Source organism: Mobula birostris, chromosome 4 (genome assembly GCF_030028105.1).
Source record: "Mobula birostris isolate sMobBir1 chromosome 4, sMobBir1.hap1, whole genome shotgun sequence".
In the NCBI taxonomy this organism is placed as follows: Eukaryota; Metazoa; Chordata; class Chondrichthyes; order Myliobatiformes; family Myliobatidae; genus Mobula; species Mobula birostris.
Window position 1 is genome coordinate 210,614,329 of NC_092373.1, and position 26,030 is coordinate 210,640,358.

Genomic DNA, 26,030 nt, shown 5'->3' on the forward strand with positions numbered 1-26,030 from the left:
GTCACCAGAAGTCTTCCCTTTTATACCCGTGGTGAACAGGTCATCACGTGACCTCACATCGGCGGGAAAATTACATCAGGTGACCTCCAGAAGACCATTTCATCACTCTCACAAGAACGTCACAAGATCTCCTTGACACCTCCCTCCAAAAAAAATTGGTCTCTTAAGGAACAAAATTTTAACAACTAACAATTTTCACAAAAAATACTAAGGTACAAAATTTACAACATACACAATATACACAGTATTATCTTTCAGCATTTTACAAACTAATATACAGTAGGAGTGTTGCAAATGTTAAAATACCACTCCATAGAAAAAATATCATTGTACTTTTAACACCTAGATAGACAATCAGCAATCACATTACCTTTACCTTTAATATGAGTGATCAAAATATTGTACTCCTGTAACATTAAACTTTGTGACTAAATTGGAGTTTTATTTATTTCCTTAATCATTTTCCTTAACAGTCATAGTAGCATTTTATTTCTCATAATACGGTTTTATCGCATTTATATGACACAGCTGTGTTGGCTTTCTTCAATCTGGAGTTTTTATCAAGTAATCCACATCATTTACTTTGGATTTAATCTCATAAAGTCCATGGAATTTCGCTTGTAATGGGTTTGTTTGCACCGGATAAAAAACCAACACTTTATCTCCAAGCTTAAATGACCTCATCCTAGCTTCCTTATCATACCAAGTCTTCATCTTTTCTTGAGCTGATTTTAAATTTTCTTTGGGTAAGCTACAAACATTATGTAATCTTTCTTTAAATTTTGAAACATAATCCAGCAAATTAGTGTGTACCTCTTTATTAATCCACTGTTACTTCAACAAGGCCAAAGATCCTCGAACTCTATGCCGAAACAGAAGTTCAAAGGGACTAAAACCTAATGATTCCTACACTGCCTCTCGTACTGCAAAAAGTAGTAAATGTACGCCTTCATCCCAATCCTTTTTATTTTCCACACAATACATCCTAATCATATTTTTAAGGTTAGAATGAAATCACTCCAGGACTCCTTGTGATTCTGGATGATATGCAGATGAGATAATCTGTTTTGCTCCCAGTTTATTAACTATCCGCTGAAAGAATCCAGACATAAAATGACTGCCTTGATCCGATTGTATTTCTTCAGGCAAACTAAAATAAGAAAAGAATTTTATCAGAGCCTTTGTCACAGTTTTGGCTGTTATATTCCTAAGAGGTATTGCCTCTGGAAATCTAGACGCTGTGCACATAATAGTTAACAAATATTGATGTCCAGTTTTAGTTTTTGGCAAAGGACCTACACAGTCTACAGTGAATTTTGAGAACGGCTCACCAAATACTGCAATTGGTAGCACTGGGGTCACTGGAGTAACCTGATTAGGTTTATCCACAATTTGACACGTATGGCACGTTCTACAAAATGTCGCTACACCTTTTCTTAAACAAGGCCAGTAAAAATGTTTAGAAACCTTGTTCATAGTTTTCTTTATCCCGAAATGGCCACCCAAAGGAATACTATGAGCCATAGTTAAAATCTCATTTCGATAACCTTTAGGGACTACTACCTGGTGATTAACTTCCCATTCTTCACTTGCAGGAATTGTAGGTGATCTCCACTTCCTCATTAGTACTGCCTTTTCAAAATAATATACTACTGGCACCTTCTCAATTTCACTATCTGGAAGAGCTTGTTCCTTTAATTTAACTATCTCCGGATCTCTACCCTGCTCTGCTATCATCTCCTTCCGAGATAAAGACAAACCTTCATAGTCAGACTTATCATATGCACCTTGATCAAATAATGAAGGTAAGAAAGTTTCTGACACATCCTCAAAATTTGCATCTCGAGTTGAACTGTCACGGTTAACAACCTCATCCTGTATCTCAGTCTTCTTAGCCATAGCTCGGGTTACAACACTAGAAGTATCCGTGTTAGAACCCCTTTGTGGTTCCTCAGAAAGAGGCTTTAATATCAAATGTACATCAGGAAAAACTTGTCCATTAGCTAAGTCATACCCTACCAACAGTGCAACATCATTCACAGGTAAACTGGGTTGTAGTCCTACTTTAACAGGCCCTGTAGCTAACCCTGACCTTAAATTATCTCTATGTAAATGTACCGGCATAAGGGCACTCCCAACTCCTCTTATATAATTTACCTCACCAATATTAGACTCATCACTAAACTTTAGAACACTGTCTAATATTAGCGATTGAGCAGCTCTGGTATCTCTAAGTATTTTTATTGGTACAGGAGTGGATCCCACTTTCAAGGATACAAATCCTTCTGTTATAAAATGTTCATATCCCCTCTTAACTCTGTCAGACTCTAACAAAACCTCATTTGTATTTCCCGAACCTTGTGGTTTTACAGGTTTTTCGATATGCTGCTAACAAGCATCTGGGATGGCTTCCTTCTTTTTGTTCTTCAATCGAAAACAGTTAGCTATTACGTGACCAGGTTTTTTACAATAATTAAAAATAATACCAAAATGTCTTTCCTTCACATGTCTCCCTTACCTTACCTTTCTCAGTAATTTCAAATTTTAATTTCTGGTTTACTTTGACTCTGTGCTATTTTTCCTTTTAAAGGTTCTACCCGGAGAAAATTTACTCTTATGAATTACAGTATACTCATCAGCCAATTTAGCAATCTCCTGCAACGTAGCAGTGTCCCTTTTGTCATGAACACTGTGATGGGAATAAAGAACCAGCAGAGATGGAAAACACTTTGGAGTCCAGTATTCTATAAATTAATAATATTTATTAGTAACTACGCAATACAGTAATATAAATGTAGGTAAATCAAACAGGTTAGTAATAATTATATATATATATATATATAAGTAAGTAAGTGTGGAAATATATGTATGAAAAAACAAGCTTCTTTAAGTCTAGGGGTAAAAAGATACAGTCTTGCGATGATGAGTAAAGTTCAGTTCAGTTCAGTTCGTGGTATTTACTTGAGTAGTGATGGAGAGAAAGAGAGAGAGAGATTTGAGTCCTCAGGTGAGCTGACGCCATTGATCTTCTCGTCGTCCTTCGAAATCCTTTCAAAGTCACCGACTGTAACTTTAACAAAGGGGACCGGTTTTCTATGGTGGAGCTATCCCCCAGGCGAGTGTGGAAACATGGACAACTCCCCATTAGTCAACCCTTTTCCTTCTTTCCACTGCAAGACGATGGATCGATCCGCCTGATCAATTCTCCAAAATCCACTTTTCCTGCGGGCACCACAATGCTCATTCAATGTCCAAACATGAGTCTGAGGTCTGTATCATCTGACCTGCTATTTTATCTTCCCGTACTGAGCATCAACTGTCACTCAAATAATCCCATCTCCCTTTGTCTGTGTAAGAAATGCAAGCAGGCAGACTGTCCTTGAAAAGTGTGAACAACCTGCCTTCAGTCACCATAGCAACTTACGAGCTGCTCGGTGCTGTCTCCAACTCCAAACTCAGTAGAAATCCAAAGTTACTTCCAGTGCCTTAAAGTGACAGTCAAACCGTTAATCTTCGTCTCTCTCTCTCTCTCTCTCTCTCTCTTCACAAAAACCGGTGTTAAATAACTCTCTCTCTCTCTCTATTCAAAGGCACAGTTAATAGCGGTACTTCAGGATCCCCTCACACTTTCATTTAAATATGTCCTCACTTCAACAGGAATGCTTCTTTTACGTTCCTCCTGCAAAATCAACCCATTTAATTTATTATACTCTCCGTTCACATTTTTAGCGGAAACCCATCTCTCAAAATACACACATTTCTCGTCGGAAAATTCCACATACGTTTTACCCACTGGTTTCTCAAATTTCTGAACCTTTCTCTCTACTCTTCTGGAACTAATTTATACGCCTTTAACATATGCTGCTTCACAATATCATAATCAAGTGCTTGCTCAGCATTTAAAGCAGTATAAACTTGTTGTGCCTTTCCTCTAATTACATTTTGTAACATCACTGCCGATTTCTCTTTCGGCCACTCTAAACTCAGAGCAACACTTTCGAAATGCTGGAAATATTTACGCACTTCTGTCTCATTAAATGGGGGAGCCAAAATAACCTCACGACTTGCTACAAACTGTTTCCTAGAACCAAAAGATCCATTTTCCATCTTTAATTTCTCCATCTCTAACTCAAATTTCCTCAGTTTTTCAGCTTCTCTTTCTTGAAATTCCCTTATTTTAATTGCCTCTCTTTCTGCCATTTCTGCTTTAAATTTCTCAAACTTTATCTGTTCAAGATGCAACTGCATTTCCAGTGTACTCAGTGGAAACCTTCCTCGCACCTCCTCATCAAACTCTCCCAAACTTACATAATGTCCAGCGATTTTTCTCTGTATTATGGGCTTAGTTGTACCCTTCGTAATACCTTTAAGGTTCAACCTTTTAGCAATCTCCAACACCTCAGGCTTTCTCGCATTCACTAAAACCTCCGGGTTTGGCGTTTCCAGAAACTCGTCAACATCCATTGCTGCCGAATACCACTCACACCCCAATCAAACAAAAGAATCCCTTTTCCAAATCAGGTTTCATAATTAAACAAACACAAACTCAAAATCGGAACATATCCCGAAGATATCTCTAACCAGAGGGATACCAGTAGACTATGGCAGGGTCTAAATGAGATCATTGGGGGCAAAGAAAAGGCTGGGAATATCAATAACTGTGGTGCTTCTCTTCCTGAAGAATTTAACGTATTTTACGCAAGATTCGAACAGAAGAGGAGTGTCCTGCTCCCTCCAGATGAACCGGACCTGGTGGCATCGAGATTCATCGTCACCGAGGAGGATGTTAGAAGGGCCTTCCTGAAGATAAATCCAGGGAAGGCAACGGGCCCAGATGGCGTCCCAGGAGGGGATCACCGGGCCTGTGCAAGCGAGCTAGCTGGAGTGTTTGCTGACAACTTCAGCTGCTTCTTGCTTCAGTCTAAGATCCCCTCATGTTTTAAGAAGGCAACGATAATTCCAGTGCCGAAGAAGGCAAGGTGGCATGCCTGAATGACTATCGACCTGTGGCTCTGACATCAATTGCTATGAAGTGCTTCGAGCGATTGGTTATGGCACACATCAACCACAGCCTACCGGTCAACCTTGACGCTTTGCAATTCGCCTACCGGAGCAACAGGTCAACAGCAGATACATCTCTCTAGCCCTACGTTCGTCCTTAGAACACCTGGAGAATAAAGACGCATACGTAACGCTCCTGTTCATTGACTACAGCTCTGCCTTTAATACCATCATTCCAAATAAACTGATTCCTAAGCTCCGGAACCTGGGCCTTAGCACTCAGATCTGTAGCTGGATCTTCAACTTCCTCACAGACAGGACCCAGGCTGTAAAAATAGGGACAAGCTCTCCTCTACAATCACTCTGAGCACCGGTGCCCCACAAGGCTGTGTACTCAGCCCCCTGCTGTACTTACTGTACACCCATGATTGTGTAGCCAAGTTTCCATCAAACTCAATATATAATTTTGCTGATGACACAACAATCGTAGGCCGTATCTCGGGTAATGATGAGTTTGAGTACAGAGAGGAAATTAAGAACCTGGTGGCGTGGTGCGAAGACAATAACCTATCCCTCAACGTCAACAAGACGAAGGAATTGGTTGTTGACTTCAGAAGGAGTAGCGGACAGCACGACCCAATTTACATCGGTGGTGCGCAAGTGGAACAGGTCAAAAGCTTTAAGTTCCTCGGGGTCAATATCACAAATGACCTGACTTGGTCGAACCAAGTAGAGTTCACTGTCAAGAAGGCCCACTAGCGCCTTTACTTCCTGAGAAAACTAAAGAAATTTGACCTGTTCCCTAAAACCCTCACTTATTTTTATTGATGCACCGTAGAAAGCATTCTTCTAGGGTGCACCACAACCTGGTATGGAAGTTGTCCTGTCCAAGACTGGAAGAAGCTGCAGAAGATTGTGAACACGGCGCAGCACATCACACAAACCAATCTTCCGTCTTTGGACTCACTTTACACCGCATGCTGTAGAAGCAGTGCTGCCAGGATAATCAAGGACACAACCCACCCAGCCAACACACTTTTCGTCCCTCTTCCATCGGGGACAAGGCTCAGGAGCTTGAAGTCTCGTATGGCAAGATTTGGGAACAGCTTCTTTATAATTGTGTTAAGACTGCTGAACGGATCCTGACCGGATCTGGGCCGTACCCTCCAAATATCCGGACCTGCCTCTCGGTTTTTTTTTTCGCACTACCTTACTTTCCCTTTTCTATTTTCTATTCATGATTTATAATTTAAATTTTTAATATTTACTATCGATTTGTAATCCAGGGACCGTGAAGTGCAGAATCAAATATCGCTGTGAGGATTGTACGTTCTAGTATCAATTGTTTGGCAACAATAAAGTGAAGTAAAGTTTCTCAAATCTTTGATAGATTCTTCATTGGTCAGCGCATGAAAGGATACAGGGAGAATGGAGGAGATTGGGGCTGAGAGGAAAATTAGATTAGACATGATGAAATGGCGGAGCAGACTTGATGGGCCAAATAACCTAATTCTGCTCCTACATCTTAATGTTCTTATGTTTCATATTCACCTCTCTTCTTCCTCACCTCTCTTCTTCCTCTGCTGTCCCCCTACATTTCTTACTCTGACATCACCTTTTCCCTCCAAAAAATAAAAGCCAATAATTCAAGAGTATTGGGAAAAGTGAGTATGGAGTATACTAAGGAAATAATGTGCTTTGGAAGCTGAAAGGCCTCAAGGTAGATAAGACTCCTGGACCAGTTATGAGCACCCCGGTGTTCGGAAAGGGGTGGTTGAAGAGTTTCTGAAGGCATTAGAGTCATAGAACACTCTGCAGCCTTATCCCTCCATACCCTTGCATCAATGTACTCATCCAAACTTCTCTTCAATGTGAAATCGACCCTGCCACTTGCTCTGGCATCTCATTCCATTTTCTCACTGACTCTGAGTGAAGAACTCCCGCCCCCTCCCCTCCTTGTTTCTCTTAAGAACGAGGGGTCACAGTTTGAGGATAAAGGGGAAGCCTTTTAGGACTGAGATTAGGAAAAACTTCTTCACACAGAGAGTGGTGAATCTGTGGAATTCTCTGCCACAGGAAACAGTTGAGGCCAGTTCATTGGCTATATTTAAGAGGGAGTTAGATATGGCCTTTGTGGCTACGGGAATCAGGGGGTATGGAGGGAAGGCTGGTGCAGGGTTCTGAGTTGGATGATCAGCCATGATCATAATAAATGGCGGTGCAGACTCGAAGGGCCGAATGGTCTACTCCTGCACCTATTTTCTATGTTTCTATGTTTAAAGAATGGGTAATGACCTTTCAAGAATCACTCGATATGGAAGTGGTTCTGGTGGACTAAAAAGTTGTAAATGTCACTCCATCCTTTAATAAGGGAAGGAGGCAGACGAAAGGAAATGATAGGACAGTTAGTAGGACCTCAGTGGTTGTTGTCCATTCAGGATGATTTTTCGGGGTACTTGGCATTGCATGATAAAATGGGCCTCAGTCAACATGGTTTCTTTCAGGGGAAATCTTGTTTGAGAAATCCTGTTTGAGAAATCCGTTGAATTCTTTGATGAAATAACAGGCAGGATAGACAAAGGAGAGACGGTGGATGTTGCTTGCTTGGATATTCAGATGGTCTTCAACAAGGTCTTGCACATGAAGCTGCTGAACAAGATCACACCTCATGGTACTACAGGATAGATACTACTATCGGTCGAAGATTAGTTTACTGGCAGGAGACAAAGAGCCAGAACAATGCGAGCCTATTCTGTTTGCTGCCGGTAGCGAATGGCGTTCCGTTGGGTCGTTGTTGAGATTGCTTCTTTTCATGCTGGATTTCGACGATTGAATGAGAGAGCTGATGGCCTGGTGAGCAACTTTGGAGTTGAAGAGAAGGTAGGTGTCGGGCAGGTAGTTTAGAGTAAAGCGAGTGTCTGCAGAAAGACTTGGACAGGTTTGGAGAACAAGCAGTGAAGTGGCAGATGAAATACTGTGTGGGGACTGCGGGTGTACAGTCAGGGATTCAGGTTCACTCAGCATAATGTTGCACGAACATTAATAGCAAAACATTCTGATACAATACAGGCTTCATTTTGTTACAGATAACATTACCATTTTGGTACTACAAGTAAAGTACATTTTCACAGTGGTGGCAAGGTGTTACGACACCCCTCGCCATCTCTAAAAACCCTTCAAACTCTACACCACTCTCCATTTCTGTAAACCCCTCCGACCCCTACACCCCTCTCCATCTCTAAAAATCCTTCCAACCCCTACATCACACCCCGTTTCGGAGTCAAGATCCAGGTTCCTAGTCCCAACCAAGACCGAGGTTCCGGGTCCTTGTCCAGGCTCTAGTTGCGGAGTACCGTGTCCCTAGTCCAGGCTCCTTGTTCCTAGTTCCTTGTCCGGGTTCTGTGTTTCCTGTCCATGTTCTAGCCCAGGCCCTGCACCTTAGTCTCGTCCAGGGCCTGTATCAACGTCCAGCGTCCTTTCTTCCCCACTTCCCTTGCTTTCTTGACACACCGAGTCCTGTTCTTAGTACTTCAGTGCCTGTGCCTTGCATTTGAGTCCGCTCCTAATGCCCACCTTATGACACATCATCCCCCACAAATTCTCTCATCTCCAGCCACCAAACACACTTTTATCCAACCACCCCCCACCCCGCCAACTTTCTGTTTTCAACAGAGATTTCCCTGTCTATTCGGCCCTCCCTACTAATTCCTTTCTTGGAATATGTCCTTCCAAGCGAGGGAAGTGCTACACGTTCCTATTTACCTCCCCACTCACTCCATTCAGGATCACCATCAGCCCTTCCAGGTGAGGCAACACTTCACCTGCGGGTCTGTTGGGTTCATCTACTGTATTCGGCGCTCCCAGTGCGGCCTCCCGTACATCAGTGAGGCCCGATGTAGATTGAGAGACGGCTTTATCAAGCACATTCGTTCCGTCTGCAACGAACTGTATTTCCCAATGACCAACCATTTAAAATCCACTCTTAGTCCCAATTTTGACATGCCTGTTCATTGTTCTACTACCAAGATAAAGCCACTCTCTGGTTGGAGGATCAACACCTCATATTGCATCTGAGTCACCTCCAACCTGACGTCTTGAGCATCGATTTCTTTAACTTCCACCTCAACCTTCTCTTTTCCCTCTCTCATTCTGTCCTCCCTCTTCGCTTCTCCTCCACTACGTCATATTTCTCTCTGGTGTCTCCTCTCCTGCCCTTTCTCCCATGATCCACTCTCCCACGCTGTCAGATTCCTACTTTTCAGCCCAGTGCCTTTTCCAAACAATTGAGAAATGAGTGTCCTTGTCGGTGTCTACAACGGAATTTTTACCAGTTTTAGCTGAGTTAAAAAAAAATAAAATTAATAAACATGCAATTCTACTGGAGTGAATGTAGAGGAGAGTCAACACTCCATTTGATCGGATTGAAATTTATTAGAAATCAGGAGGTGAGATGACATTATTTTCCTTGAAGTAGAGTAGGCATCGAAGGTTTCCGTAAAAAATTGCACAATTATGAAGGAGTGCTGTGGTGTTAAACACTCCTCCGTAACATCTTTATCTAATGCGATGGACAAGTGCAAGCTTTACTGTAAGTTCGTTTTGACATTTTTTTTCCATTTAATTCCCATGCAAAAGACTAAAGTAACAAATGAGCGGCATTTTTGCCTATTTGCTCTTGAAAGTCCCCAGAACCTGTCTCGCTTTCTCAGACCGAAAAGGGTCTGGCGGTGACGAGAGCGGGAATATGGTGGAAAACTGAAAATAAAAGGTAGGTTAAGCTTAATGATTGGTAGGAGTGGAGGTCGCGGCGTGCGGGTGCCGGAGAGTCTGTTCCTGTGCTGTGTTTCCCTCGGGCTCTAAACCAGATTTACTCTCCCCGCTGCCACGTTCTCCGATGACCGCCGGTTCTGTAGAGTCAAGATCGAAAACATTGCGATGCCGCCGAGAAGAGTTTGTTAATTAGCTGAATAATTGACATGAGCGGATATTTCGCTGCGCTGATGAACTGCTCTCTGAACTTGGACTGAGTTACCCCATAAATAAACGTGTTTGTGCAACAGCTTAATATCATCAGCATGTCTCCCGTATGTTGAAATACGTACTCAGAATCGTTGTAATTATTCCGATCCAGTCCGGCAATAATGTAATAAAGGAATTCGGCAACGCTCACCGACCACAGGATGATGAAACTTCCGGAGATGGTGAGAACTAAGGTCACAGACCTCCTCCTGCTCTCCATCTCCGGGTCACTGCAGTTCTCCGCCTTGCTCTGACCCCTCAGCCCCTTACGGACTCATATCCCACCCACCCGGGATCCGTATCGTAGCCCGGTATTTCAATACGGTCCCACGGTATATTGTCAACCACTTTCACAGGACGATATATAAAGACGAAGGGCACATTATTAAAACAGAGCAGAACGCCGGGTGCTGTCAGACCCACAGCCGCAGTTTTCCTGGTGCAATATTTCGTTTTCCACTTCTGGCAACAAATGGCGACACACCGATGCAAAGTAAAAGTGACGGTGAACCAGACAGAACAGTCTGTGGCTGCCTCTCCCAGGGGAGGGGTCACATTGCACACGGGTGTGATGTCCGGGAAAGTCCCGGGGAAGTAATAATAACCAACTCGCCATAATATCACCGCAAACACGATGGTCAGTAGATCCGCCGCTGCCGTGGCCACCAGGTAGCGAGTGGTGCAGGTAGAGAGGCCGCTTTTTCCCCGGGACAGGATCACCATCGCCACTAAATTCACTGGGAAACAACAGAGAGAGCGAGTGAGTTGCTGTCTGCCCACTCCGTGGCTCTCGGGGCAAAGAGATCCTGGAAATGGAGAGCAGCTCATTCCCGGAGGTTTAAAACGCAGAAGGCAGGAATCGCCGGCGCCTCAAAGGTGCCGATGCCGGAAAAAACGGTACAGTCTGGGGCGCTGCACGGAGAGCAGCGTTCGGGAAGGAGGCCGAGAACGCTTTGGAAAATCAGTGTAAATCTCTGTGCATCAGGTTTCTGACTGATATGATAAGCCGAGAAAGCCTCGGCAACTTTCTCAGCGACAGTGATTCCCGCGATCGGGTCACATCTGTTCACACTGTCCGGTCCCGCTCAGCCCCGCTGTCTCCGACTTTGTCCATGGACAGTTTCCAAAGCTCGTTGCAGATTTACTTCTCCCGTTCGCAGGCATCGATCTCCTCCTCGGCTTCCGCCACACGGGCCCTGCTCGGCTCAGCTAGCTTATTTTAAATTCTGCAACTACTCTTCGCCGCGGTTTGGTCACACTCTGTCAGGGGATCGGATCAGAAAGTTCCCATGTTCGGTTTATTTAATATTCTCCCTGACCTGCTCCGAATTACTGCGGTATTATTCTACATGCTCCGGTGCTGAGTGACCTGGAGCGGAGTGTCGCCTGTAACTTACCCTGTCTGACCTGTATCGGACCCCGCTGTGTCGGCTCTGAACTTCCGCTTCACTGCATCGATATCCCGGCGTGGAAACAAACCCCGGGAAACAAAAACGCACAGACACCCTTATTTAATTTTTCCAAATTCCCGAAACTCTCGGGATCGAATATACAGTTGGTGTCATTTTCAGGATATAAATGTACATCTTGTGTCAATAACAGACTTGGCAATGTTGATTTGGTCCCTCAGCCAAATTGTTAATACAGTTGGGGAACAAGTGGGCTCCGAGCACCGGTCCCTACAACACCGACTGGGACATCCTGCAGGCCCAGGAAGGGTCTGGTTATTCCTCGTATTTAAACGCACAGACACCAGGGACAGGAGCAGGCCACTCGGCCCCTCTAGCACGTCCTGTCATTCAATAAGACCCGGGACCCATCACCACTCCTATCCCCACTTTGCCTTGACCATTGGCCCCGCTTGTAGGTCAACAGGCTGCCGGTGTTTGCCCCCCAATATGGTGAATCCCTCTGCTCGCCACCACAGTGGGCTCAGACATTTTATACGAACTCCTTGCTCTTTTTGGCAAGTGTTATCCCCGATGCAGGTTGCTACTCCAACGAAGACTCGATAAGGTCGATCCTTTATCAAACTGCCGAACGATGCCGACTCCTCCGGATCCCTCGATCCTGCACTTCGATAAATTCTTCACTCTCCCTTCTAATCTTGGAATTGAGTAAATCAACACATCTAGCAAAAACTTCCAGTCCAATAATATGGGATCTTGCAACAGAACGCACACTCTCTTTTAAAAATGAAACTGCGTCACAAACATAAACACGCAACAGAAACGGAGATACAGCACGTTCTCACATCAAAGTTGCCGGTGAACACAGCAGGCCAGGCAGCATCTCTAGGAAGAGGTACAGTCGACGTTTCAGGCTGAGACCGGGGTCTCGGCCTGAAACGTTGACTGTACCTCTTCCTAGAGAGTCATGGGTCACTCTCTATCCATGAATCATGGATCTAAAAAGCGTGGATTGGAACAGGTTGTTCTCTGGCAAAGATGTGATTGGTAGGTGGGCAGCCTTCAAAGGGGAAATTTTGAGAGTGCAGACTTTGTATGTTCCTGTCAGGATTAAAGGTAAATTGAATAGGAATAAGGAACCTTGGTTCTCAAGGGATATTGCAACTCTGATAAAGACGAAGAGGGAGTTGTATGAAATGTATAGGGAACAGGAAGTAAATCAGGTGCTTGAGGAGTATAGGAAGTGCAAGAAAATACTTAAGAAAGTAATCAGGAGGGCTAAAAGAAGACATGAGGTTGCCTTGGCAGTCAAAGTGAAGTATAATCCAAAGAGCTTTTACAGGTATATTAAGAGCAAAAGGATTGTAAGGGATAAAATTGGTCCTCTTGAAGATCAGAGTGGTCGGCTATGTGCGGAACCAAAGGAAATGGGGGAGATCGTAAATAGGTTTTTTGCATCTGTATTTACTAAGAAAACTGGCATGAAGTCTATGGAATTGAGGGAATCAAGTAGTGAGATCATGGAAACTGTACAGATTGAAAAGGTGGAGGTGCTTACTGTCTTGAGGAAAATTAAAGTGGATAAATCCCCGGGACCTGACAGAGTGTTCCCTCGGACCCTGAAGGAGACTAGTGTTGAAATTGCGGGGGCCCTGGCAGAAATATTTAAAATGTCACTGTCTGCGGGTGAGGTGCCGGAGGATTGGAGAGTGGCTCATGTTGTTCCGTTGTTGAAAAAAGGATTGAAAAGTAATCCGGGAAATTATAGGCCGGTGAGTTTAACGTCGGCAGTAGGTAAATTATTGGAGGGAGTACTAAGAGACAGAATCTACAAGCATTTGGATAGAGAGGGACTTATTAGGGAGAGTCAACATGCATTTGTGCGTGGTAGGTCATGTTTGACCAATCTATTGGAGTTTTTCGAGGAGGTTACCAGGAAAGTGGATGAAGGGAAGGCAGTGGATATTGTCTACATGAATTTCAGTGAGGCCTTTGACAAGGTCCCACATGGGAGGTTAGTTAGGAAAATTCAGTCGCTAGGTATACATGGAGAGGTGGTAAATTGGATTAGACGTTGGCTCAATGGAAGAAGCCAAAGCGTGGTGGTGGAGAATTGCTTCTCAGAGTGGAGGCCTGTGACTAGTAGTGTGCCACAGGGATCAGTGCTGGGTCCATTGTTATTTGTCATCTATATCAATGATCTGGATGCTAATGTGGTAAATTGGATCAGCAAATTTGCTGATGATACAAAGATTGGAGGTGTAGTAGACAGTGAGAAAGGTTTTCAGAGCCTGCAGAGGGACTTGGACCAGCTGGAAAAATGGGCTGAAAAATGGCAGATGGAGTTTAATACAGACAAGTGTGAGGTGTTGCACGTTGGAAGGACAAACCAAGGTAGAACATATAGGGTTAATGGGAAGGCACTGAGGAGTGCAGTAGAACAGAGGGATCTGGGAATACAGATACAAAATTCCCTAAAAGTGTCGTCACAAGTAGATAGGGTCGTAAAGAGAGCTTTTGGTACATTGGCCTTTATCAATCAAAGTATTGAGTATAAGAGCTGGAATGTTATGATGAGGTTGTATAAGGCATTGATGAGGCCGAATCTGGAGTATTGTGTTCAGTTTTGGTCACCAAATTACAGGAAGGATATAAATAAGGTTGAAAGAGTGCAGAGAAGGTTTACAAGAATGTTGCCAGGACCTGAGAAACTCAGTTACAGAGAAAGGTTGAATAGGTTAGGACTTTATTCCCTGGAGCGTAGAAGAATGAGGGGAGATTTGATAGAGGTATATAAAATTATGATGGGTATAGATAGAGTGAATGCAAGCAGGCTTTTTCCACTGAGGCAAGGGGAGAAAAAAACTAGAGGACATGGGTTAAGGGTGGGGTGGGAGTTTAAAGGGAACATTAGGGGGGGCTTCCTCACACAGAGAGTGGTGGGAGTATGGAATGAGCTGCCAGATGAGGTGGTAAATGCGGGTTCTTTATTAACATTTAAGAATAAATTGGACAGATACATGAATGGGAGGTGTATGGAGGGATATGGTCCGTGTGCAGGTCGGTGGGACTGGGCAGAAAATGGGTCGGCACAGCCAAGATGGGCCAAAAGGCCTATGTCTGTGCTGTAGTTTCTATGGTTTGTATGTCATCATGTGACCTCACATCGGTGGGAAAATCACATCAGGTGACCTCCAAAAGACCATTACATCATTCTCACAGAAAAAAAAATCTCCTTGAGCATGTAACAATAGTAAATATTAAATTTTATGTTATAAATCATAAATAGAGAACAGAAAACTGGAAAGTAAGGTAGTGTAAAAAAACCGAGAGGCAAGTCCAGTTATTTGGAGGGTACGGCCCAGATCCGGGTCAGGATCCGTTCAGTAGTCTTATCACAGTTGGAAAGAAGCTGTTCCCAAATCTGGCCTACGAGTCTTCAAGCTCCTGAGCTTTCTCCCGGAGGGAAGAGGGACGAAAAGTGTGTTGGCTGGGTGGGTCGCGTCCTTGATTCTTGTTGACATTGAGGGATAGGTTATTGTCTTCGCACCATGCCACCAGGTTCTTAATTTCCTCTCTGTACTCAAAGTCATCATTACCCGAGATACGGCCTACAATTATGATTATGTTTTCAGTGGTACAACAACATTAATCACTGGTTTCATCACTGAATACAGTGTTGTCAGATGTAAAGTCTCCTGTTATATGTCCGGTTGTGCCGTGTTGTTGGTGGAGTGGGCAGCGTGGTATTTATCTCGACTTGGGTCACAACACCAGAATTGCCAGCGGGGTCTACACACAGTATATTTGTCAACAGAAAACCTCTCATCCTTGCAGTCTTTGTCTCCTGGTAAACTCAACACGCTAACAATGTGGATCATAGTCACCTCTTCCTCTTTAAAGTCAGTTATTCATTCAGACAGCTGATTACTGAGCGGTATCATATTTGTTGATCATTAACGTTCGCCCAGATTCGTTTGGATGGACTTGATGTGGAGTTCGGGGGTGTCACAGTGAAAGGACGGCAAGGCTGAACTCTCTCCCTTGTCCAAACAGTCCTTCCAGCTGAGGCACCAATTCACAATTTACTTCCTCTGACCTTTCATTCCCCTCACCTGCTTTTCACTTCTTCCTGGGTCCACTCCTCCATCCCTTTCTCCTATTGTCTAATCTCCTCTCCGATTAGATTTTTTTTCCCTCCTGCTCTTGTGATTTCCCACCTACCCTGGCTTCAACTATCATCTTCGAGCGAGCCTTTTCCTCACCCGCCCAGTTTTTATTCAGATATTTCCCCGTTCCTTCTCAGTCCTGAAGAAGGATCTCAACTGGATATGTCGACTCTTTTCGATAGATGCTACCTGACCTGCTGGGTTCCTTCAGCATTTTGTGAGTGCTGTTTGAGATTTCCAACATCTGCAGACTTCCTCGGGTTTGTGATTTCTTCTCCGTCGTCACGCCGGCCACCGGTGGCGATGTGCAGCCCTCCGGTCGCCCGTGGCGCTGTGGCAACCTCCGAACTTCCTGCTGGACGCAGGCGTAGTGCCGACCCCAGGTGTCGCCGTGGTTCTCCCGAGAGGAGGAGGTTTATGTCGTGTTCGTGTAAATCGGCGGCTGGTTGCGGATAGAAATGGTCGGGACCGAGCTCTGACGAACGACTGGAGGCTTCGCTCTCTCTGGTATCGTAGCCGCGGTTTTAGCTTTGCTCTCGAGCCCGGGCTGTGGGATCAATTAGTTGTGGCTCCCTAAGCGGGGAAGGGGTTTGGGGTTTGGGGATCTGTCTGTGTGTGTGGGGAGAGGTGGACGTGTGGATGCGGGGTGAGGATGGGAAAGGTGTGGGACGGTAGGCGATTGGGGGTGAGGGGAAGGTGGTGATGTGAGAAAGTGGGATGATCGGACGTTCCGTGACCCGGGTGAAATGAAGTAGGAGACAAGGGAGGATCTGGTCCATTGTATCGGACGCTCGGGTGTCCTTTCAGGAAGCAACAATTCTTCTCTTTATATCAATCATTGACTCATCTTGCTGTTAACTGTGTGTTTGTTACAAAGCCCCAGAGTAGGAAACCGTTGTCACCCTCATGGGCTGCGAGTGCAGATTAGGAAGCAGGTGGGGAGTTGGGGGTGTCTGCGACTTCTGCGTCAAAGAAGGACACGGGTTTGTACAGCGGATTCGGATCTGTTGGCATATCTGCAGTTACAATGGGAAACGGGAAAAGGAAGATGCTGAGAAGGGAGAGATTTAACCAACGAAGCATGGTCAGGGGTGGAGGGGTACAGGAGCTGTCTGATAGATCGTTTAAATTTCTTTATATATAATCTCACAGATGGTGACTGAGGAAGAGGTTTAGTGAGGGAGGATACCCGGAGTCAGACACGGTATCAGGAGAGTGACAGTGATGTGATTTCCTGTGTCACGGATATAGACAGTAGTCTCATGTGAGCAGTTGGTAAAGGTGCAATTGTCAGTTGTTTAGCAGAACATTTTGGTGTTTGTATTGTCCAGGTGATCTAAGGCTATGTGAAAAGCCATTGCGATCACATCTGCCGTAGACCTATTGTGATGGGCAAATTGCAGCGGGTCCAGGTCCTTGCTGAGGCAGGAGTTCATTCTCACCATGACAAACCCTTCACATTTCATCACCAGAGATGTGAGAGCCACTGGATGATAGTCATTAAGGCAGCTCACACTGCTCTTCATGTTACTTGTCATCTGTAATCAGTAATTTGGCTGAGAATGTACAGGGTATGGATTGTACATTTGTAGCAAGTAAGTTCAAATAATTGCGTTTTTGAAAAATAGTAGGTATAAACACGCCCCTCTGTTTCCTTGTCCCCAGTCAGCCTCTCCCCGTCCTTACTGCCTTCCCTCTCCACCCCATCTTCCCTCTTACCCCCACATTGGACATAAGTTCAAGGTGAAAGGTGAAATATTTTGGGGGAATCTGAAGGGAAATTCTTCACTCAGAGTTTGGTGAGAGTGCGGAATGAGCTGCCAGTGGAAGTGGTGGATGTGGGTTTGATTTAGACACTAAAGAGAAATTTGGCTGAGGACATGGATGGGAGGTGTATGGAGGCTATGGTGCAGGTAGTTGGAAACAGGCATTAAAAAACTAAAACAGGTCCGCATTGACTAGAAGGGCCGAAGGGCTTGCTTCAGAGCTGCTGGTCTCTGTGACTGTAATAATATTCTGATCTGTAATTTCCACTGTCAGTGCTTTGCTGCTAATGACTGAACCCAGAAATTTACAGTGTGGGTGGAGAGGCTGACCAGTGACTGTTCCTGTGCTCAGAGTCACTGGGACGTCCCATCACTGAGCGGATTCTCTTTCACTGGGTCCGTCACTCAACAAGTTCATTGTTTACAGGAGATCACAGAACTCACAGAGAAGGGAATCCCGACAGAGGATTCCCCACTCTTCCTCAGCCTGGTGATGGGGAAAAGCTCCCAGTCCCAGGGAGAGATGTGGGAATCCTTTGTGGAAATGGGGAATGGATTGGCAAAATTGGACACAATGCTGAAAGAAATCCTGGAGTTCGGTACGGTAAAACAACACACTGAACTGAGAATCACATTGAAACATTGTAAACTGAACAATGTTATAGAACATAGATCAGTACAGCACAGGAACAATAGTTCGGACCTCAGTGTTCTTAGCTCCCTGAAAGTGGCCAAGTGAATTAATAATCAAATAGCTGACTAAACTAATCCATTATGCAGACACAATATCCATATCCCTTCATTTTCCTCACATTCATGTGCCTGTCTAAGAGTCTGTGAAAAGTCCCTACTATACAGTACCTGTCTCTACCAAACCCCAGGTGCTCATTCCAGGCTCCAACTAATCTGTCTAAAGAACCTGCCTTTCACACAGAGGTTGCCTTTCTCCTTTGAACTTACCCCTTCTCTCCCTCTGGTATCAGACATTCCAACCCCTCAAAAGAGATACTGTCTGCCTACTCTATCTATACCCCTCATAATCTTATAAACCTCTATCAGATTTCGTCTCAGTCTCCACCGCTCCAGAGAAAACAACCAGTTTGTCCAATTACAGGCCCTCTAATCCAGGCAGCATCCTCGTAAACTCTTTTGCACTCTCTTCAACTCTGACATTTTTCCTAGAATGGGGCGACAGGAACTGTATGAAATATTCCAGATGTCGTCCAACTAGAGTTTTATAAGTTGCAACATAACTTCCTGACTTTTGAACACAATGCCTCGACTCACAAAGGCAAGCACACCATTTGCCTTCTTAACCCCCTGTCAATCTGTGTAGCCACGTTCAGGGAGTGATGAACTTGGACTCCAAGATCCCCCTGCTGATCACCACTGTTGCACTTAATAGTGTACCGTCTGTTTACATTTAACCTGCCGAGGTGCAACACTTCACATATGGCCAGGTTAAGCTCCATCTGCCACTTCTCTGCCATTATCTGCAGCTAATTTACAGGATATCCCACTGTGCTCTTTGACTGTCATCTATTCCATCCCCACCCCATGGACAGTTTTATCCGGTTGTTTACATACAAGTATAACATAGCAAAGACGAGTGGGAAGCCGGAGGATTGGGAAACTTTTAAAGAGCAACAGAAGGCAATACACAGAGAAAAATGAGATACGAAGGTAAACTAGCCAAGAATATAAAGGAGGATAGTAAAAGCTTCTTTAGGTATGTGAAAAGGGAAAAAATAGTTAGGACCAAAATTGGGCCCTTGAAGACAGAAACTGGTGAATTTATTATGGGGAACAAGGAAATGGCAGACGAGCTGAACAGGTACCTTGGATCTGTCTTCACTAGGGAAGACACAAACAATCTCCCAGATATAATAGTGGCCAAAGGACCTAGGGTAATGGATGAACTGAAGGAAATTTATATTAGGCAGGAAATGGTGTTGGATAGACTGTTGGGTCTGAAAGCTGATAAGTCCCCGGGACCTGATGGTCTGCATCCTAGGGTACTTAAGGAGGTGGCTTTAGAAATTGTGGACGCATTGGTAATCATTTTCCAACGTTCTATAGATTCAGGATCAGTTCCTGTGGATTGGAGGGAGGCTAATGTTGTCCCTCTCTTCAAGAAGGGAGGAAGAGAGAAAACAGGGAATTATAGACCAGTTAGCCTGACATCGATGGTGGGAAAGCTGCAGGAGTCAATTATAAAAGATGAAATTACGACACATCTGGATAGCAGTAATAGGATCGGTCCGAGTCAGCATGGATTTACGAAGGGGAAATTTTGCTTGACTAATCTGCTAGAATTTTTTGACGATGCAACTATGAAAATGGACAAGGGAGAGCCAGTGGCTGTAGTGTACTTGGACTTTCAGAAAGTCTTTGATAAAGTCCTACACAGGAGATTAGTGGGCAAAATTAGGGCACATGGTATTGGGGGCAGAGTACTGACATGGATTGGAAATTGGCTGCCTGACAGAAAACAAAGAGTAGCGATTAACAGGTCCCTTTCGGAATGGCAGGCGGTGACCAGTGTGGTACCGCAGGGTTCAGTGCTGGGACCGCAGCTGTTTACAATATATATTAATGATTTAGATGAGGGAATTAAAAGTAACATTAGCAAATTTGCCTATGACACAAAGTTGGGTGGCAGTGTGAAATGTGAGGAGGATGTTATGAGAATGCAGGATGACTTGGACAGGCTGGGTGAGTGGGCAGATGCAGTTTAATGTGGATAAATGTGAGGTTATCCACTTTGGTGGTAAGAACGGGAAGGCAGATTATTATCTGAATGGAGTCAAGTTAGGAAAAGGGGAAGCACAATGAGATCTAGGTGTTCTTGTACATCAGTCACTGAAAGCAAGCATGCAAGTACAGCAGGCAGTGAAGAAAGCTAATGGCATGCTGGCCTTCATAACAAGGGGAATTGAGTATAAGAGCAAAGAGCTCCTTCTGCAGCTGTACAGGGCCCTGGTGAGACCACACCTGGAGTACTGTGTGCAGTTTTGGTCTCCAAGTTTGAGGAAGGACATTCTTGCTATTGAGGGAGTGCAGCGCAGTGCACCGGGATGGCGGGACTGTCATATGTTGAAAGAATGGAGCGACTTGGCTTGTATACTCTGGAATTTAGAAGGCTGAGAGGGGATCTTATTGAAACATATAAGATTATTAAGGGATTGGACATGCTGGAGGCAGGAAGCATGTTCCCGCCTAATGGGTGAGTCCAGAACCAGAGGCCACAGTTTAAGAATAAGGGGTAGGCCATTTAGAACGGAGTTGAGGAAAAACTTTTTCACCCAGAGAGTGGTGGATATATGGAATGCTCTGCCCCAGAAGGCTGTGGAGGCCAAGTCTCTGGATGCTTTCAAGAAAGAGATGGATAGAGCTCTTTAAGATAGCAGAATCAAAGGTTATGGGGATAAGGCAGGAACTGGATACTGATTGTCGATGATCAGCCATGATCACAGTGAATGGCGGTGCTGGCTCGAAGGGCTGAATGGCCTACTCCTGCACCTATTGTCTTTTGTCTATCACAGACGGCAGAGGTTCCTGTACAGATTCCCACAGAACACCACTAACCCAGATCTCCTGTTAGAATACCTCCCTTCAAGCACCACCCTTTGTCTTCGATGGGTAACCCAGTTCTGAATCCAATTCACCATGGATCCCATACATCTTAATCTTTTGGATGAGCCTCCCATGTGGGACATTGTCAAAGGCCTCACAAAAATGTGTGAAAACAACTTCCTGAGCTCAGCCTTCATCAATCATCCTCATCACAACATGAATAAAATCAATCAAGTCAGTAAGACTCCAAACAAAGCCATGTTGGATCCCATAATAAAGCTATGGTTTTACAAATACTCATAAATTCTATCCCTACCACTGGCAGTCTATAACTTCCAGGATTATCCATGGTTACCTTCTTGAATATTAGATCAACATTGGCTGCTCACCAGTCCTCCAGGACCTCGCCAGTGGCTAGCAAGGGCACAAAGATATTGGCCAAGGCCCCAGCAATCTCTTCACTTGCCTCAGTGAATAATCTGTGGTGTGTCCCATCAGGCCCTGGGGTTTATCTACCTTACTGCTATTTAAAAGCCCAAAGCTACCTGCTTAGTTACTTAAAAATACTTGAGCATATTAATACTCTTCACTTTGATCTCCCCATGCTCCATGTCCTTTTCTTTGGTAAATATTGATGTAAAGTACTCATTATAACCTCAGCCAAATCCTTTGTATCCAACCAAATGTTCCCCTCACCATTTGTCCTTGAGTGGTCCCACCCTCTCCCTTGTTTTCCTCTTGCTCCTGATGTATGTGTAGAATATTTTGCGATTCTCTTTAATCATAATTGCCAAGGAGTTTTTAAGGGCTGCAATGGCTTTCCTAATTCTCCTCGAGTTTTTTTTTTCTTGGAGTTCTTTTCTGGCTTCATATTAATCCTTAAAGTCTCTGTTTGATTCTAGCTTCCTAAGCTTTAACTACTTTCTGTTTTATTCTGGACTACATTCATGACATCCCTCAACATCCCTGGTTCTCTACCTTGCCATTCTTGTCCTTTCTTCTGGCTGGAAGATACCTGTCCTGTACTCTGTGTAGTTAGACTTCAAACACCGTCCACATGTTGGATGTGGACTTGCCCAAAAATAGCTGTTTCCCGTTACCTCTTCCTCCTTCCTGCCTAATCTCTTGTAATAGTTTAATACTCACCCACAAGGTCTGTGCTTATTCCCGTCTGTACTTTTCATTCTCCCCATACTTTCCTCCATTCACCAAAAAATTATTTCCATTCATAACCACCATTTCTGCCCCGGAGAAAAGTCTCTATCTGTCCACTCGATCTACTGTATGCCTCTGATCATCTTGTACACATCTATCACGTCAGATCTCCTCCGCCTTTGCTCCAAAAAGAAACACCCTGGCTCGCTCAAGGTATCATCAGAGTACATGCTCTCTAATCCAGGCAGCATCCTGGTAAACCTCCCCTGCACCCTCTCGATCGTTTCCACATCCTTCCTATAATGAGGCGCTCGGAAGTGAACACAATATTCCAAGTGTGGTCTAACCAGGATATTTAGAGTTACAACGTGACCTCATGGCTCCTGAACTCAATCTCTTGACTAATGTGGCTGATACCCAAATCGTCTTCTTAAACTGCCTATCAAGGTGTGAAGAAACATTGCGGGATCTGTGGATGTGGACCCTAACATCCCTCTGTTCCTCCACACTGCTAACAATCCTGCTGTTAACCCCGTACTCTGCCTTCAAATTCGTCCTTCCAAAGTGGATCACTTCGCACTTTTCCATGTTGAACTTCATCTGGCACTTCTCAACCCTGTTCTGCATCCTTTCAATGTCCGTTGTAACCTATGACAATCTTCTATAGTGACCACAACCCTAGCAATCTCCATATTATCTGGAAACTTACGAATTCCACCCTTCCACTTCCTCAAACAGATCATTTCTAAAAAAAACCCACTAAAAACAGGAGATCACAGAACAGATCCATGCACGTGCAACATATTATTCTCCGTAACCTCCGCCACCTCCAATGGGATCCCACCACTAAGCACATCTTTCCCTCCCCCCCCCCCCCACTTTAGAAACATAGAAAATAGGTGCAGGAGTAGGCCATTCGGCCCTTCGAGTCTGCACCGCCATTCAGTATGATCATGGCTGATCATCCAACTCAGAACCCTGTACCAGCCTTCCCCCCATACCCCCGATCCTTTTAGCCACAAAGGCCATATCTAACTCCCTCTTAAGTATAGTCAATGAACTGGCCTCAACTGTTTTCTGTGGCAGAGAATTCCACAGATTCACCACTCTCTGTGTGAAGAAGTTTTTCCTAATCTCGGTCCTAAAAGGCTTCCCCTTTATCCTCAAACTGTGACCCCTCGTTCTGGACTTCCCCAACATCGGGAACAATCTTCCTGCATCTAGCCTGTCCAATCTCTTTAGGATTTTATATGATTCAATAAGATCACACCTCAATCTTTTAAATTTCAATGAGTATAAGCCTAGTCGATCCAGTCTTTAATCATATGAAAGTCCTGCCATCCCAGGAATCAATATGGTGAACCTTCTTTGTACTCCCTCTATGGCAAGGATGTCTTTCCTCAGATTAGGGGACCAAAACTGCACACAATACTCCAGGTGTGGTCTCACCAAGGCCTCGTTTAAGGCCTTTCCGCAGGGATCGTTCCCTATGCGACTCCCTTGTCCATTCATCGCCCCCCCCATCCCTTCCCACTGATCTCCCTCCTAGCACTTATCCTTGTAAGCAGAACAAGTGCAACACATGCCCTTACACTTCCTCCCTTACCACCATTCAGGGGCCCAGACAGTCCTTCCAGGTGAGGCGACCCTTCACCTGTGAGTCGGCTGGGGTGATATACTGCGTCCGGTGCTCCCGATGTGGCCTTCTATATATTGGCGAGACCCGATGCAGACTGGGAGATCGTTTTGCTGAACACCTGCACTCTGTCCGCCAGAGAAAGCAGGATCTCCCAGTGGCCACGCATTTTAATTCCACATCCCATTCCCATTCTGATATGTCTATCCACGGCCTCCTCTATTGTAAAGATGAAGCCATACTCAGGTTGGAGGAACAACACCTTATATTCCGTCTGGGTAGCCTCCAACCTGATGGCATGAACACTGACTTCTCTAACTTCCGCTAGTGCCCCACCTCCCCCTCGTACTCCATCCGTTATTTATTTATATACACACATTCTTTCTCTCACTCTCCTTTTTCTCCCTCTGTCCCTCTCACTATACCCCTTGCCCATCCTCTGGGTCCCCCCCCCCCTTTCCTTCTCCCTGGGCCTCCTGTCCCATGATCCTCTCATATCCCTTTTGCCAATCACCTGTCCAGCTCTTGGCTCCATCCCTCCCCCTCCTGTCTTCTTCTATCATTTTGGATCTCCTCCTCCCCCTCCCCCTCCCACTTTCAAATCTCTTACTAGCTCTTCCTTCAGTTAGTCCTGACGAATGGTCTCGGCCCAAAACGGCGACCGTACCTCTTCCTAGAGATGCTGCCTGGCCTGCTGCGTTCACCAGCAACTTTGATGTGTGTTGCTTGAATTTCCAGCATCTGCAGAATTCCTTGTGTTTACGTGTGTCCATGCACGTCATCACTGGTTACCAAACTCCAGGGAGAAAACACTCTGCACAATTATCTTCTGCCTTCCCTGGATAAAAAAAACAATTTTGAATACACCAGACAACTTTCCCTGAATACTGAAATAGCCTATCATGGTGAAACCTATCAAATGCCTTATTAAAATCCATTTTTACCAGATCAATGTCTCTACCTTTATCAATGTGCTTTGTCATATCCTCACAAAATACAACATGGCTTCTGAGACATGACCTGCCCCTCTGAAGCCATAATGACTATTTCAAATTGGGTCTTCAAATTCTCATAAATAATGTCTCTAACGATCTTTTCCAATAGTTTGCGCACAGAAATAGGACTCACTAGACTATAATTTTCATAGTTATCTGTACTTCTTTTTTTAAACAAAGGAATAATATTTTCAACATTCCAAAGCTCTGACACTACTTCTCTGGCCAGTGATAAAGCCAAGGGTGCAGCAATCTCTGACCCTTCTGTCTCTAACCCTCAATCTCTGCATTCAGGACCTACCCTACCTGAAGCAGCAGTAGAACCTAATTCATAACAATAGATTTTAATAACAATGAATTATAATAATATACATATTAAATAGTTAAATTATATAAGTAGTGCAAAAATTTTAAAAAATGTAATAAACTCTTTTAATTGTGTGGAAATTCTGGAACAAAGCTTCACTAAACTGTACACATTTATGAGAAGCTCAGAAAAATAGAAAAGGCTAAATTCTCCTATGAATGGGTCATATACCCGGAAATATTGGCTGCACTTTGGCAGGTCGAAACAGTGGAATAGACCATAAGACCATAAAATATTGGAGCAGAAGTAGGCCATTTGGCCCATCGAGCCTGCTCCGCCATTCTATCATGTACTGATCCAATTCTTCCAGTCATCCCCACTCCCCCGCCTTCACTCCATACCCTTTGATACACTGGCTGATCAAGAACCTATCTATCTCTGCCTTAAATACACCCAATGACTTGGCCTCCATAGCCGCTCGTGGCAACAAATTCCACAGATTCACCACCCTCTGACTAAAGTAATTTCTCTGCCTCTCTGTTCTAAATGGATGTCCTTCAATTCTGACCTTGTACCCTCTTGTCCTAGAATATCCTACCATATGGGAAGTAACTTTGCCATATCTAATCTGTTCAGGCCTGTTAACTTTTGGAATGTTTCTATGAGATCCCCCCTCATTCTCCTGAACTCCAGGGAATTCAGCCCAAGAGGTGCCAGATGTTCCTCACATGGTAACCTCTCATTCCTGGAATAATTCTCGTGAATCTTCTCTGAACCCTCTCCTATGTCAGTTTATCCTTTCTCAAATAAGCCCAAAACTGCACACAATGCTCGAAGTGTGGTTTCATGAGTGCCTTATAGAGTCTCAACATCACAACCCTGCTCTTATATTCTATACCTCTAGAAATGAATGCCAACATTGCATTGCATTGCATTCACCTTCTTCACCACCGACTCAACCTGGAGGTTAATCTTTTGGGGTATCCTGCACAAGGAC

The 26,030-nt window shown here is 44.5% G+C and overlaps 1 protein-coding gene and 1 pseudogene across 1 annotated transcript in view; both read left to right on the forward strand.

Annotated features, from left to right (window-relative positions):
* The window catches only part of LOC140197114 (uncharacterized), a 45,464-nt pseudogene extending 29,410 nt beyond the window's left edge, over nt 1-16,054 (forward strand).
* Nucleotides 15,984-26,030, forward strand: part of LOC140196933 (uncharacterized) — a 45,571-nt gene continuing 35,524 nt past the window's right edge. Inside the window, exon 1 of the mRNA XM_072256880.1 lies at nt 15,984-16,105. The gene's annotated coding sequence lies outside the window, so the exon portion shown is untranslated. The remainder of the gene's footprint in view (nt 16,106-26,030) is intronic.